We start from the raw sequence: 10,036 nt of genomic DNA, 5'->3' as shown, positions 1-10,036 counted from the left end.
GTATTGTTTGCTTGTGATTTACGAAGAGTCCTAAGTGATGTGTGTGGTTGGTTCAGTCAATACAGTTTGTATATGAGTGGAATATGTCAATCACATCGGTGTATGGTACACATACATTTACTGAGTAAATGAGCTGGCGCTAATGTATAGTTATTCTGCTTTCTATGTAAGCATGTTCCACAAGTCACTTATGTATATTTGATATCAGTGCTGCTAAAGAAATTAAGGCCACTTTATTGTTTCATGTGACAACAGTTAATCTGCCATTCTATACTTAGTCAAATGAAAAACGCGGGTGATCTTTAACTTTGAGTAGTATAGATATATAACCTTAGTGAACGCATGAAGTTAATGTATTTGTTTATAGCTTAGTCTCAAGCGTGTCATTTCTGTAGAAGCATGCGTTTTGCGTGTAAGTAGTCATACTTGAGTCAAATACATTGTCGTAATTGCATTGGGTAATATCACATTTCGGTCACTTAGCAACATATATATTTGTGACATAAACGGCATCATATTCTGTTTTGTCAGCAATTGTAAAACCTCCTATAGCTCCTGCCAGCGCACCTGGAACCGGCTTCTGTGGAGGAAGGACGGACGGAGATTACCCAAGTTCTGAGGGCTGTGGGGAGTTCTTCCACTGCATGGATGGCACCACATACGTCTTGGCCTGCGTTCCTGGCTCCGGGTTCAACCCCCGTACTGGCAGCTGTGAGAGAACTTACACTTTCAAGTGCACCATTGGCAGTGATCCTGCTAACGACCACTGAACAAGGTATTCGAAAATAAATATAGTTATAGGTCTGACATAATATCTCGCCAGTGAATATTTTGACATGGATACCTGGGTTATACTGATGGAGACAAGCATATTTTAGAAAACAGTTTTAATGTGACTTGTTTGAAAATAAAAACCTTTTTTCGCAGGTAGCGGGCCACCATTATTTAAGACACGCCCACAACGATCAAGCTGTATTGAATTTGGGTATGTCAAACCAGTGACCGACAGAATGAACACTATCCCTCTCCCTGATACACAAACAACCAGACTACCTGTGTTTCCTGGGGGTTTATGGAACTAATTCTAACCCACACTCCTCATGTACTGTCATATGAAATATTTATACTTACTTCTACTGCAAAGACTACTACGTACTACCAACATGTTCCCATGACAACTGTGTCATATCATTCTCGTATGTCTATCATGTCCTGACAAGAAGTATAATTTTTTTGTTATTGTTTGCAAGTATATCATAATGGATTGTTGCATTAAAGACGAGCATTTCTGGATGTCAGCTTCTTTATTTAAGGAACACGACGTTTCGGAGTATATTCGCCATCATTAGGTTCCTAGAAAATTTTGAAGTTGACGTCCATAACTTACTGCCTATATGTGTATCACTTCCAAATGCCGTTCAAAGACTCCATTGTTGAATTGTATTTTTCAGATTTGACGTAGTTCTGCGACAACAACCTGGATGGTGCCAACCCAAATGTCATGGTGTCTTCAAAACATCGCGGGTCAAACATTCAGCGTGACGTTCTCCCGGACTTGCCTTCAATATTAGGGATATCGTGACGTTCCTGGACGTAAATACGTCAACAAGAATGCTAGATAAAGGACAGTTGGACATCATATGTAATTTGACATACAATAAGTGCATTGTCCACGTTTCCTAGATAGCAGTCCAGTCGTTCTCACATCCGCTCCTGTGAACTTCTACTATGTGGTCTAGGCAGATTGTAAAGGTTGTTTAATGACACATTCCTTCTTGTGCACTTCTACTATGTGGTCTAGGCAGATTGTAAAGGTTGTTTAATGACACATTCCTTCTTGTGCACTTCTACTATGTGGTCTAGGCAGATTGTAAAGGTTTTAATGACACATTCCTTCTTGTGCACTTCTACTATGTGGTCTAGGCAGATTGTAAAGGTTTGAATGACACATTCCTTCTTGTGCAATATTCTTACAGTGGTTATTAATGTGTTGAATAAATTTTACATCAAATTGGTTTTGTGCACTATTATTATTGTGATGCACTGTTGCAAGGATGAGCATCAGAAATAACCACAGAACGGCGTTCTGTAGTGTACAATTGCTCCACACAGCGACAGCACTTTCCGTGTCTTGTTGCTGCCAAAACGTTCTTCTTCTCTGTGCTCTCTGTTTGAACTCACAGCCGACTGACCGTTATGTTTACAAATTACCTATGAATGTCACGACGCCGAATACACCTTTCCTAAATATTTTTGTTCGTTTGTCAATTCCAAATTATATTTCATTTCAAGTGACACGAAGTTTATAAAGTTAGAATGTAACGGGGAAGTTGGCTGTTTTTCCTGTTAGCCTACAATCTCGAACAATCAGAATATAAATACAGAAGAGCTCTGGGAAATCGGGAACTCATGATCGGTCATAAAGCTTTACGTATTTCCCTGTAATCGCATAACAGCAAATACAAAATGTACACGTCACTATAATTTGGGTTTTTAGGGAAAGTTTTCAAAAATCATGTCACACCTTCCTGGTGTATTAGTGGACAAAGACTTTTGAGGCATGTACAACCCCAAAAATCATGTCTAACGCAATATGTAACCTTCCTGTAACGCAATATGTAACATATTAACGCAATATTAGTAACGCAAAAGGACATTGAAGTAAAATCCACTTTTAGGTTTGTAGGTGGCGAGAAATCCATTTTGTCACAAATTTGGCAAAAATGACTTTATTTACAAAACCTAAGATATCGCAATGTTTCTTACAAAATAGCATATTAAAAAACATTGTGTACGAAACTTGGCATCTGCACTTTCTGAAACGCCAATAATTAACGATCGATGTTATGAATCCAGTAAAGCATAAGTAGATGGATCATTTGTGTATTTTTTTAAGTGAAAAGTGAGCATGATCTTGAAAAGAAAAGTTAGATCTTTGGTTAGTACCCAAGCGTAATTTTATGTCATGAGGACATAATGAATACAACCCATATGACCATTTATGATGAAGACCGACGTGATATCATGACAATTATCGGTACTTTGGTGTTAAACGCCAAAAGTAATCAATTAACAGGTTAATTTTTATATTGCATAGCTTAGGATAAAACACACTAAAAAATATATTTCAGTTCTGTATTTTCAGTAAAATATACATTCTAGTTACCATTTGTAATGACATTCATACCTTCCGGGTGTCGCCTGCATTTGGCAATAATTAAGTCGATGTTATGAATCCAGTAAAGCATGGACTTTAAATGAGCATTCTTAGTTAGATCAGAGCGAGTCAGAGGAGGAAAGACCGACGTGAATAACTCAAACATAACATTAACATTTTGTTTTATGCATATGTGACATTTAGTGATTACATTTTGTTTTATGCATATGTTTTAGTGATTACTTGTGTAACATACCCGTGAAGGTCCGGGTTAGAATATTGTCGTAAAAGGCGACTAACGGGATCGGGTGGTCAGGTTCGCTGCCTTGATTGACACTTGTCATCGGTTCCCAATTGCGCAGATCGATGCTCATGTTGTTGATCACTCGATTGTCTGGTCCAGACTCGATTATTTACAGACCGCCACCATATAGCTGAAATATTGCTGAGTGCAGCGTAAAACTAAACTCACTCACTCACTTGTGTAACATACAACTCAGCTGTTTACAAACAAGGACATGAAAATTGTTTAAAGCTCAAGGTCACATGAACATGCGTGATAATTTTAAAAACACAAGAAGTAGCCCAGAAACGGCGTGTTGTAAATAATACAGAAGTTGTAAATCCATACCATACGTTGTTATGTTACCTTCCAACTTCTAAATGCCCATCAAGCAGTTAACCAGTATAGTCTTCACTTTCACCGATAACGTTATTATCTCTCCATTATGACACTGTTCAGTGCTCTAAATATCAAATAGTTTACATTTCACTTGCATTGGCTACATGCAGTTTCCCTTCACAATGATCAGATTAGTATGGGCTGCTCTTCAATGTAAATGAGATTATTTATTGCCATCAATATTATATTTATTCAGAGACAAAGCGTTAGTCTAACATGTAAACTTATTGGTGCTGGGTATCGTGAACACTATCATGACTGCAAGTACATATAGTTCAGCTTCATTTGTCCCGGACCCGTAAACTAACCCACAAACTATGTTATCATCCAATACGTCTTTCCTGCTATGCTCACTGGCATTCAAAATGGCCACGCCCATGTTAAGCTGTGAGATTAAGGGTGCAATGTATAAACAGTTTGATGAGATGAAAATAGCCTTTTTTTTTTTTATTTTTATTGTTTGAGTGTTGTATGTGTGTGGCTGTAGGCCCATTTTCAAGGTATTTATATTATAAACAAGGGTTGCAGTGAGTGAGTGGTGGGCTTTCTTTTTAACAACCGAGTTAGAATGGATCTTCTGTAACCAATGCTTGTCGTTAGAGGCGACTAACGGGATCGGGTGGTCAGGCTCGCTGACTTGGTTTGACAAATGGTTTGACACACCAGCCAACCATTCAATCTTTTTAACAAGGCACGGTAAACGAACAAAGCCGCACATTGAACATATTTCATCTGTCATTGAAATTCCTGGTTGCCACGGTGACACCCCCCAAAAAATCATATTGAATAACACTTTTCATTTTGGCAACATTTGGTTTCATAAAATAGTGATTCTGAGCTCTGAACCAATGTGTTGACATACCAACAATATATGATAAAATATATAATAAAACGGCTACAAAATTGACGGATTTGACCTTGACTTTTGATCGTGAAGGTGTTTATCCACATGTGTTCATCACCCAGAGAGCAGAATATCATGAACACCTGTAAACACTCTTAAAAAGCAATATTTAGCTACATAAAGGCATGATAGAATGCATGTCTGTGATGCAATTAAAAATGAATGGTAACCATGGAAACGCCCTGAATCCAATGTGTCATAACAATGACTGGTCTGAAATGTATTTGTGAGAAAGCTGAATCTGTTGGGTTTCTTATGATACCAAATACATGGTGCTGTACTTATGCCATACTCAGCAGTTAAAACATAGTATTTCAAGAAAAATAGCAACAAATCGGATTACTTATTGCTTTACATGGTTCTGTGGAGCAGTGCTTAGATAAGCACAGCAATTCTCAAAAATGATAAAATCTCTATTCATAGTGAAGATATATTCCTCTAAAAGCCTCTGGGATTTGACCCACAAGTTTAGTCACGTCAAAGGGACGCAACTCTTCATAGCAATTCGCATGGCTTAAGACATTTGAAACAGCCGCGCCCGCCTGCAAGCATGAAAACTTTCTGTACATGGCATGTTTTTTATTTGATCATGTCTTTATATTCAAGAGGTAAAAGAATATTCTGTTTCTTCAGCGGATATGAGATATTCATATTTCCCCGGGTGGTGGGGTTGCCATTGGATTAAAGCGTTTGTTCATCACGCCGAATACCCTGGTTCGATTCCCCACATGCTGCGATATTGTCCCCCGCTGTGACATTGCTATAAGTGGCAAAATCATACGCACTCACTCATATTGTGACCAATGATTTTGTCTCATCTATCGTTACACTGTCGTACTGTAGGCCTTCCATATCCCTTCACGCCATGTTAGGTGACTGTACGAAAAGGCCAGACCCATGCTTCTGTGTGTCACGTACGTAACATATGCACGTACACTAACACTACGTCACGGTGATAAACGACATACAGATGTTCCTCAAGCACTGACTTGCCAAGAAACGTGACTTTCAGATGAATTCAGACAATTGTACTAGTACTATATTCGACTCTGCTATATTGGCAGTGTGTTAGAACCGGGCATACTGGTAAAGTGTTCGTGTCAGCTTTAGATTGTTCACAAGGGTTATAGTTGCATTAGGTTGACAATGGGGTATAATACCACTATAAACCTTGTGAGCAAGGAATATACAGGTAGTAGGTTCCCAAGGAGCGTACTGGTAGTAGGTTCCCAAGGAGCGTACTGGTAGTGGGTTCACAAGGAGCGTACTGGTAGTGGGTTCACAAGGAGTGTACTGGTAGTAGGTTCCCAAGGAGTGTACTGGTAGTGGGTTCCCAAGGAGAGTACTGGTAATAGGTTCCTAAGGAGTGTACTGGTAGTAGGTTCCCAAGGAGGGTACGGGTAGTAGGTTCCCAAGGAGTGTACTGGTAGTGGGTTCCCATGGAGTGTAATGGTAGTGGGTTCACAAGGAGTGTACTGGTAGTTGGTTCCCAAGGACTGTACTGGTAGTGGGTTCACAAGGAGTGTACGGGTAGTAGGTTCCCAAGGAGTGTACTGGTAGTAGATTCCAAGGAGTGTACTGGTAGTAGGTTCCCAAGGAGTGTACTGGAAGTGGGTTCCCAAGGAGTGTACTGGTAGTGGGTTCCCAAGGAGTGTACTGGTAGTAGGTTCCCAAGGAGTGTACTGGTAGTAGGTTCCCAAGGAGTGTACTGGTAGTGGGTTCCCAAGGAGTGTACTGGAAGTGGGTTCCCAAGGAGTGTACTGGTAGTGGGTTCACAAGGAGTGTACTGGTAGTAGGCTCCCAAGGAGTGTACTGGTAGTAGGTTCACAAGGAGTGTACTGGTAGTGGGTTCCCAAGGAGTGTACTGGTAGTGGGTTCCCAAGGAGTGTACTGGTAGTAGGTTCCCAAGGAGTGTACTGGTAGTGGGTTCCCAAGGAGTGTTCTGGTAGTAGGTTCCCAAGGAGTGTACTGGTAGTGGGTTCACAAGGAGTGTACTAGTAGTAGGTTCCAAAGGAGTGTACTGGTAGTAGGTTCCCAAGGAGTGTACTGGTAGTGGGTTCCCAAGGAGTGTACTGGTAGTAGGTTCCCATGGAGCGTACTAGTAGTAGGTTCACAAGGAGTGTACTGGTAGTAGGTTCCCAAAGGAGTGTACTGGTAGTGGGTTCCCAAAGGAGCGTACTGGTAGTGGGTTCCCAAGGAGTGTACTGGTAGTGGGTTCCCATGGAGTGTACTGGTAGTATGTTCACAAGGAGTGTACTGGTAGTGGGTTCCCAAGGAGTGTACTGGTAGTGGGTTCACTACGGGGTGTACTGGTAGTGGGTTCTCAAGGAATGCACTGGTAGTGGGTTCCCAAGGAGTGTACTGGTAGTAGGTTCCCAAGGAGTGTACTGGTAGTAGGTTCCCAAGGAGTGTACTGGTAGCGGTTTCCCAAGGAGTGTACTGGTAGTGGGTTCACGAGGAGTGTACTGGTAGTAGGTTCACAAGGAGCCTACTGGAAGTAGGTTCCCAAGGAGTTTACTGGTAGTAGGTTCCCAAGGAGTGTACTGGTAGTGGGTTCACAAGGAGAGTACTGGTAGTAGGTTCCCAAGGAGTGTACTGGTAGTAGGTTCACAAGGACTGTACTGGTAGTGGGTTCCCAAGGAGTGTACTGGTAGTGGGTTCCCAAGGAGTGTACTGGTAGTAGGTTCACAAGGACTGTACTGGTAGTGGGTTCCCAAGGAGTGTACTGGTAGTGGGTTCCCAAGGAGCGTACTAGTAGTAGGTTCACAAGGAGTGTACTGGTAGTAGGTTCCCAAGGAGTGTACTGGTAGTGGGTTCCCATGGAGTGTACTGGTAGTAGGTTCCCAAGAAGTGTACTGGTAGTAGGTCCCCAAGGAGTGTACTGGTAGTGGGTTCCCATGGAGTGTACTGGTAGTGGGTTCCCAACGAGTGTACTGGTAGTAGGTTCCCAAGGAGTGTACTGGTAGTAGGTTCCCAAGGAGCGTACTGGTAGTGGGTTCCCAAGGAGTGTACTGGTAGTAGGTTCCCAAGGAGTGTACTGGTAGTAGGTTCCCAAGGAGTGTACTGGTAGTGGGTTCCCAGGGAGTGTACTGGTAGTGGGTTCACAAGGAGTGTACTGGTAGTGGGTTCACGAGGAGTGTACTGGTAGTGGGTTCCCAAGGAGGGTACTGGTAGTGGGTTCCCAAGGAGAGTACTGCTAGTGGGTTCCCAAGGAGCGTACTGGTAGTGGGTTCCCAAGGAGTGTACTGGTAGTGGGTTCCCAACGAGAGTACTGGTAGTAGGTTCCCAAGGAGTGTACTGGTAGTAGGTTCCCAAGGAGTGTACTGGTAGTATGTTCCCAAGGAGCGTACTGGTAGTGGGTTCCCAGGGAGTGTACTGGTAGTGGGTTCACAAGGAGTGTACTGGTAGTGGGTTCACGAGGAGAGTACTGGTAGTGGGTTCCCAAGGAGGGTACTGCTAGTGGGTTCCCAAGGAGTGTACTGCTAGTGGGTTCCCAAGGAGTGTACTAGTAGTGGGTTCCCAAGGAGTATACTGGTAGTAGGTTCCCAAGGAGTGTACTGGTAGTAGGTTCCCAAGGAGTGTACTGGAAGTAGGTTCCCAAGGAGTATACTGGTAGTAGGTTCATAAGACAAGGAGTATACTGGTAGTGGGTTCACTACACAAGGAGTATACTGGTAGTGGGTTCACAGCACAAGGAGTATACTGGTAGTGGGTTCACTACACAAGGAGTGTACTAGTAGTGGGTTCACAGCACAAGGAGTATACTGGTAGTAGGTTCACTACACAAGGAGTATACTGGTAGTGGGTTCACTACACAAGGAGTATACTGGTAGTGGGTTCACTACACAAGGAGTATACTAGTAGTGGGTTCACAAAACAAGGGGTATACTGGCAGTGGGTTCACTACACAAGGAGTATACTGGTAGTGGGTTCACTACACAAGGAGTATACTGGTTGAGGGTTCACAACACAAGGGGTATACTGGTAGTGGGTTCACTACACAAGGAGTGTACTGGTAGTGGGTTCACAAGGAGTGTACTGGTAGTAGGTTCCCAAAGGAGTGTACTGGTAGTAGGTTCCCAAGGAGTGTACTGCTAGTGGGTTCCCAAGGAGTGTACTGGTAGTAGGTTCCCAAGGAGCGAACTGGTAGTGGGTTCCCAAGGAATGCACTGGTAGTGGGTTCCCAAGCAGTGTACTGGTAGTAGGTTCCCAAGGAGTGTACTGGTAGTAGGTTCCCAAGGAGTGTACTGGTAGCGGTTTCCCAAGGAGTGTACTGGTAGTGGGTTCACGAGGAGTGTACTAGTAGTAGGTTCACAAGGAGCCTACTGGAAGTAGGTCTCAAGGAGTTTACTGGTAGTAGGTTCCCAAGGAGTGTACTGGTAGTGGGTTCCCAAGGAAAGTACTGGTAGTAGGTTCCCAAGGAGTGTACATGTAGTGGGTTCCCAAGGAGTGTACTGGTAGTGGGTTCCCAAGGAGTGTACTGGCAATAGGTTCCCAAGGAGTGTACTGGTAGTAGGTTCACAAGGAGTGGACTGGTAGTAGGTTCCAAAGGAGCGTACTAGTAGTAGGTTCACAAGGAGTGTACTGGTAGTAGGTTCCCAAGGAGTGTACTGGTAGTGGGTTCCCAAGGAGCGTACTGGTAGTGGGTTCCCAAGGAGTGTACTGGTAGTGGGTTCCCATGGAGTGTACTGGTAGTATGTTCACAAGGAGTGTACTGGTAGTAGGTCCCCAAGGAGTGTACTGGTAATAGGTTCCCAAGGAGTGTACTGGTAGTGGGTTCCCAAGGAGTGTACTGGTAGTGGGTTCCCATGGAGTGTACTGGTAGTGGTTTCCCAAGGAGAGTACTGGTAGTAGGTTCCCAAGGAGCGTACTGGTAGTGGGTTCCCAAGGAGCGTACTGGTAGTGGGTTCCCATGGAGTGTACTGGTAGTGGGTTCCCAACGAGAGTACTGGTAGTAGGTTCCCAAGGAGTGTACTGGTAGTGGGTTCCCAAGGAGTGTACTGGTAGTAGGTTCCCAAGGAGTGTACTGGTAGGAGGTTCCCAAGGAGCGTACTGGAAGTAGGTTCCCAAGGAGTATACTGGTAGTAGGTTCACAACACAAGGAGTATACTGGTAGTAGGTTCACTACACAAGGAGTATACTGGTAGTGGGTTCACTACACAAGGAGTATACTGGTAGTGGGTTCACTACACAAGGAGTGTACTAGTAGTGGGTTCACAGCACAAGGAGTATACTGGTAGTAGGTTCACTACACAAGGAGTATACTGGTAGTGGGTTCCCAACGAGAGTACTG

At 43.3% G+C, this 10,036-nt stretch overlaps 1 long non-coding RNA gene across 2 annotated transcripts; it reads left to right on the top strand.

The window, feature by feature from the left end:
* Nucleotides 1-349: 349 nt before the first annotated feature.
* On the top strand, nucleotides 350-2,011 carry LOC124285474. Of its 2 annotated transcripts, XR_006900824.1 has the most exons (3): nucleotides 350-775; nucleotides 1,452-1,752; nucleotides 1,815-2,011. It is a non-coding gene; the product is annotated as an uncharacterized LOC124285474 (long non-coding RNA). The 2 variants fall into 2 exon arrangements; XR_006900823.1 differs by having other exon boundaries at nucleotides 1,452-2,011.
* Nucleotides 2,012-10,036: the final 8,025 nt, after the last annotated feature.

Source organism: Haliotis rubra, unplaced genomic scaffold, assembly GCF_003918875.1.
Source record: "Haliotis rubra isolate DU_JTF1 unplaced genomic scaffold, ASM391887v1 Scf360, whole genome shotgun sequence".
Classification (NCBI taxonomy): domain Eukaryota; kingdom Metazoa; phylum Mollusca; class Gastropoda; order Lepetellida; family Haliotidae; genus Haliotis; species Haliotis rubra.
The sequence above is the reverse complement of the archived record's forward strand: the minus strand, read 5'-3'. Positions and strand labels throughout refer to the sequence as shown.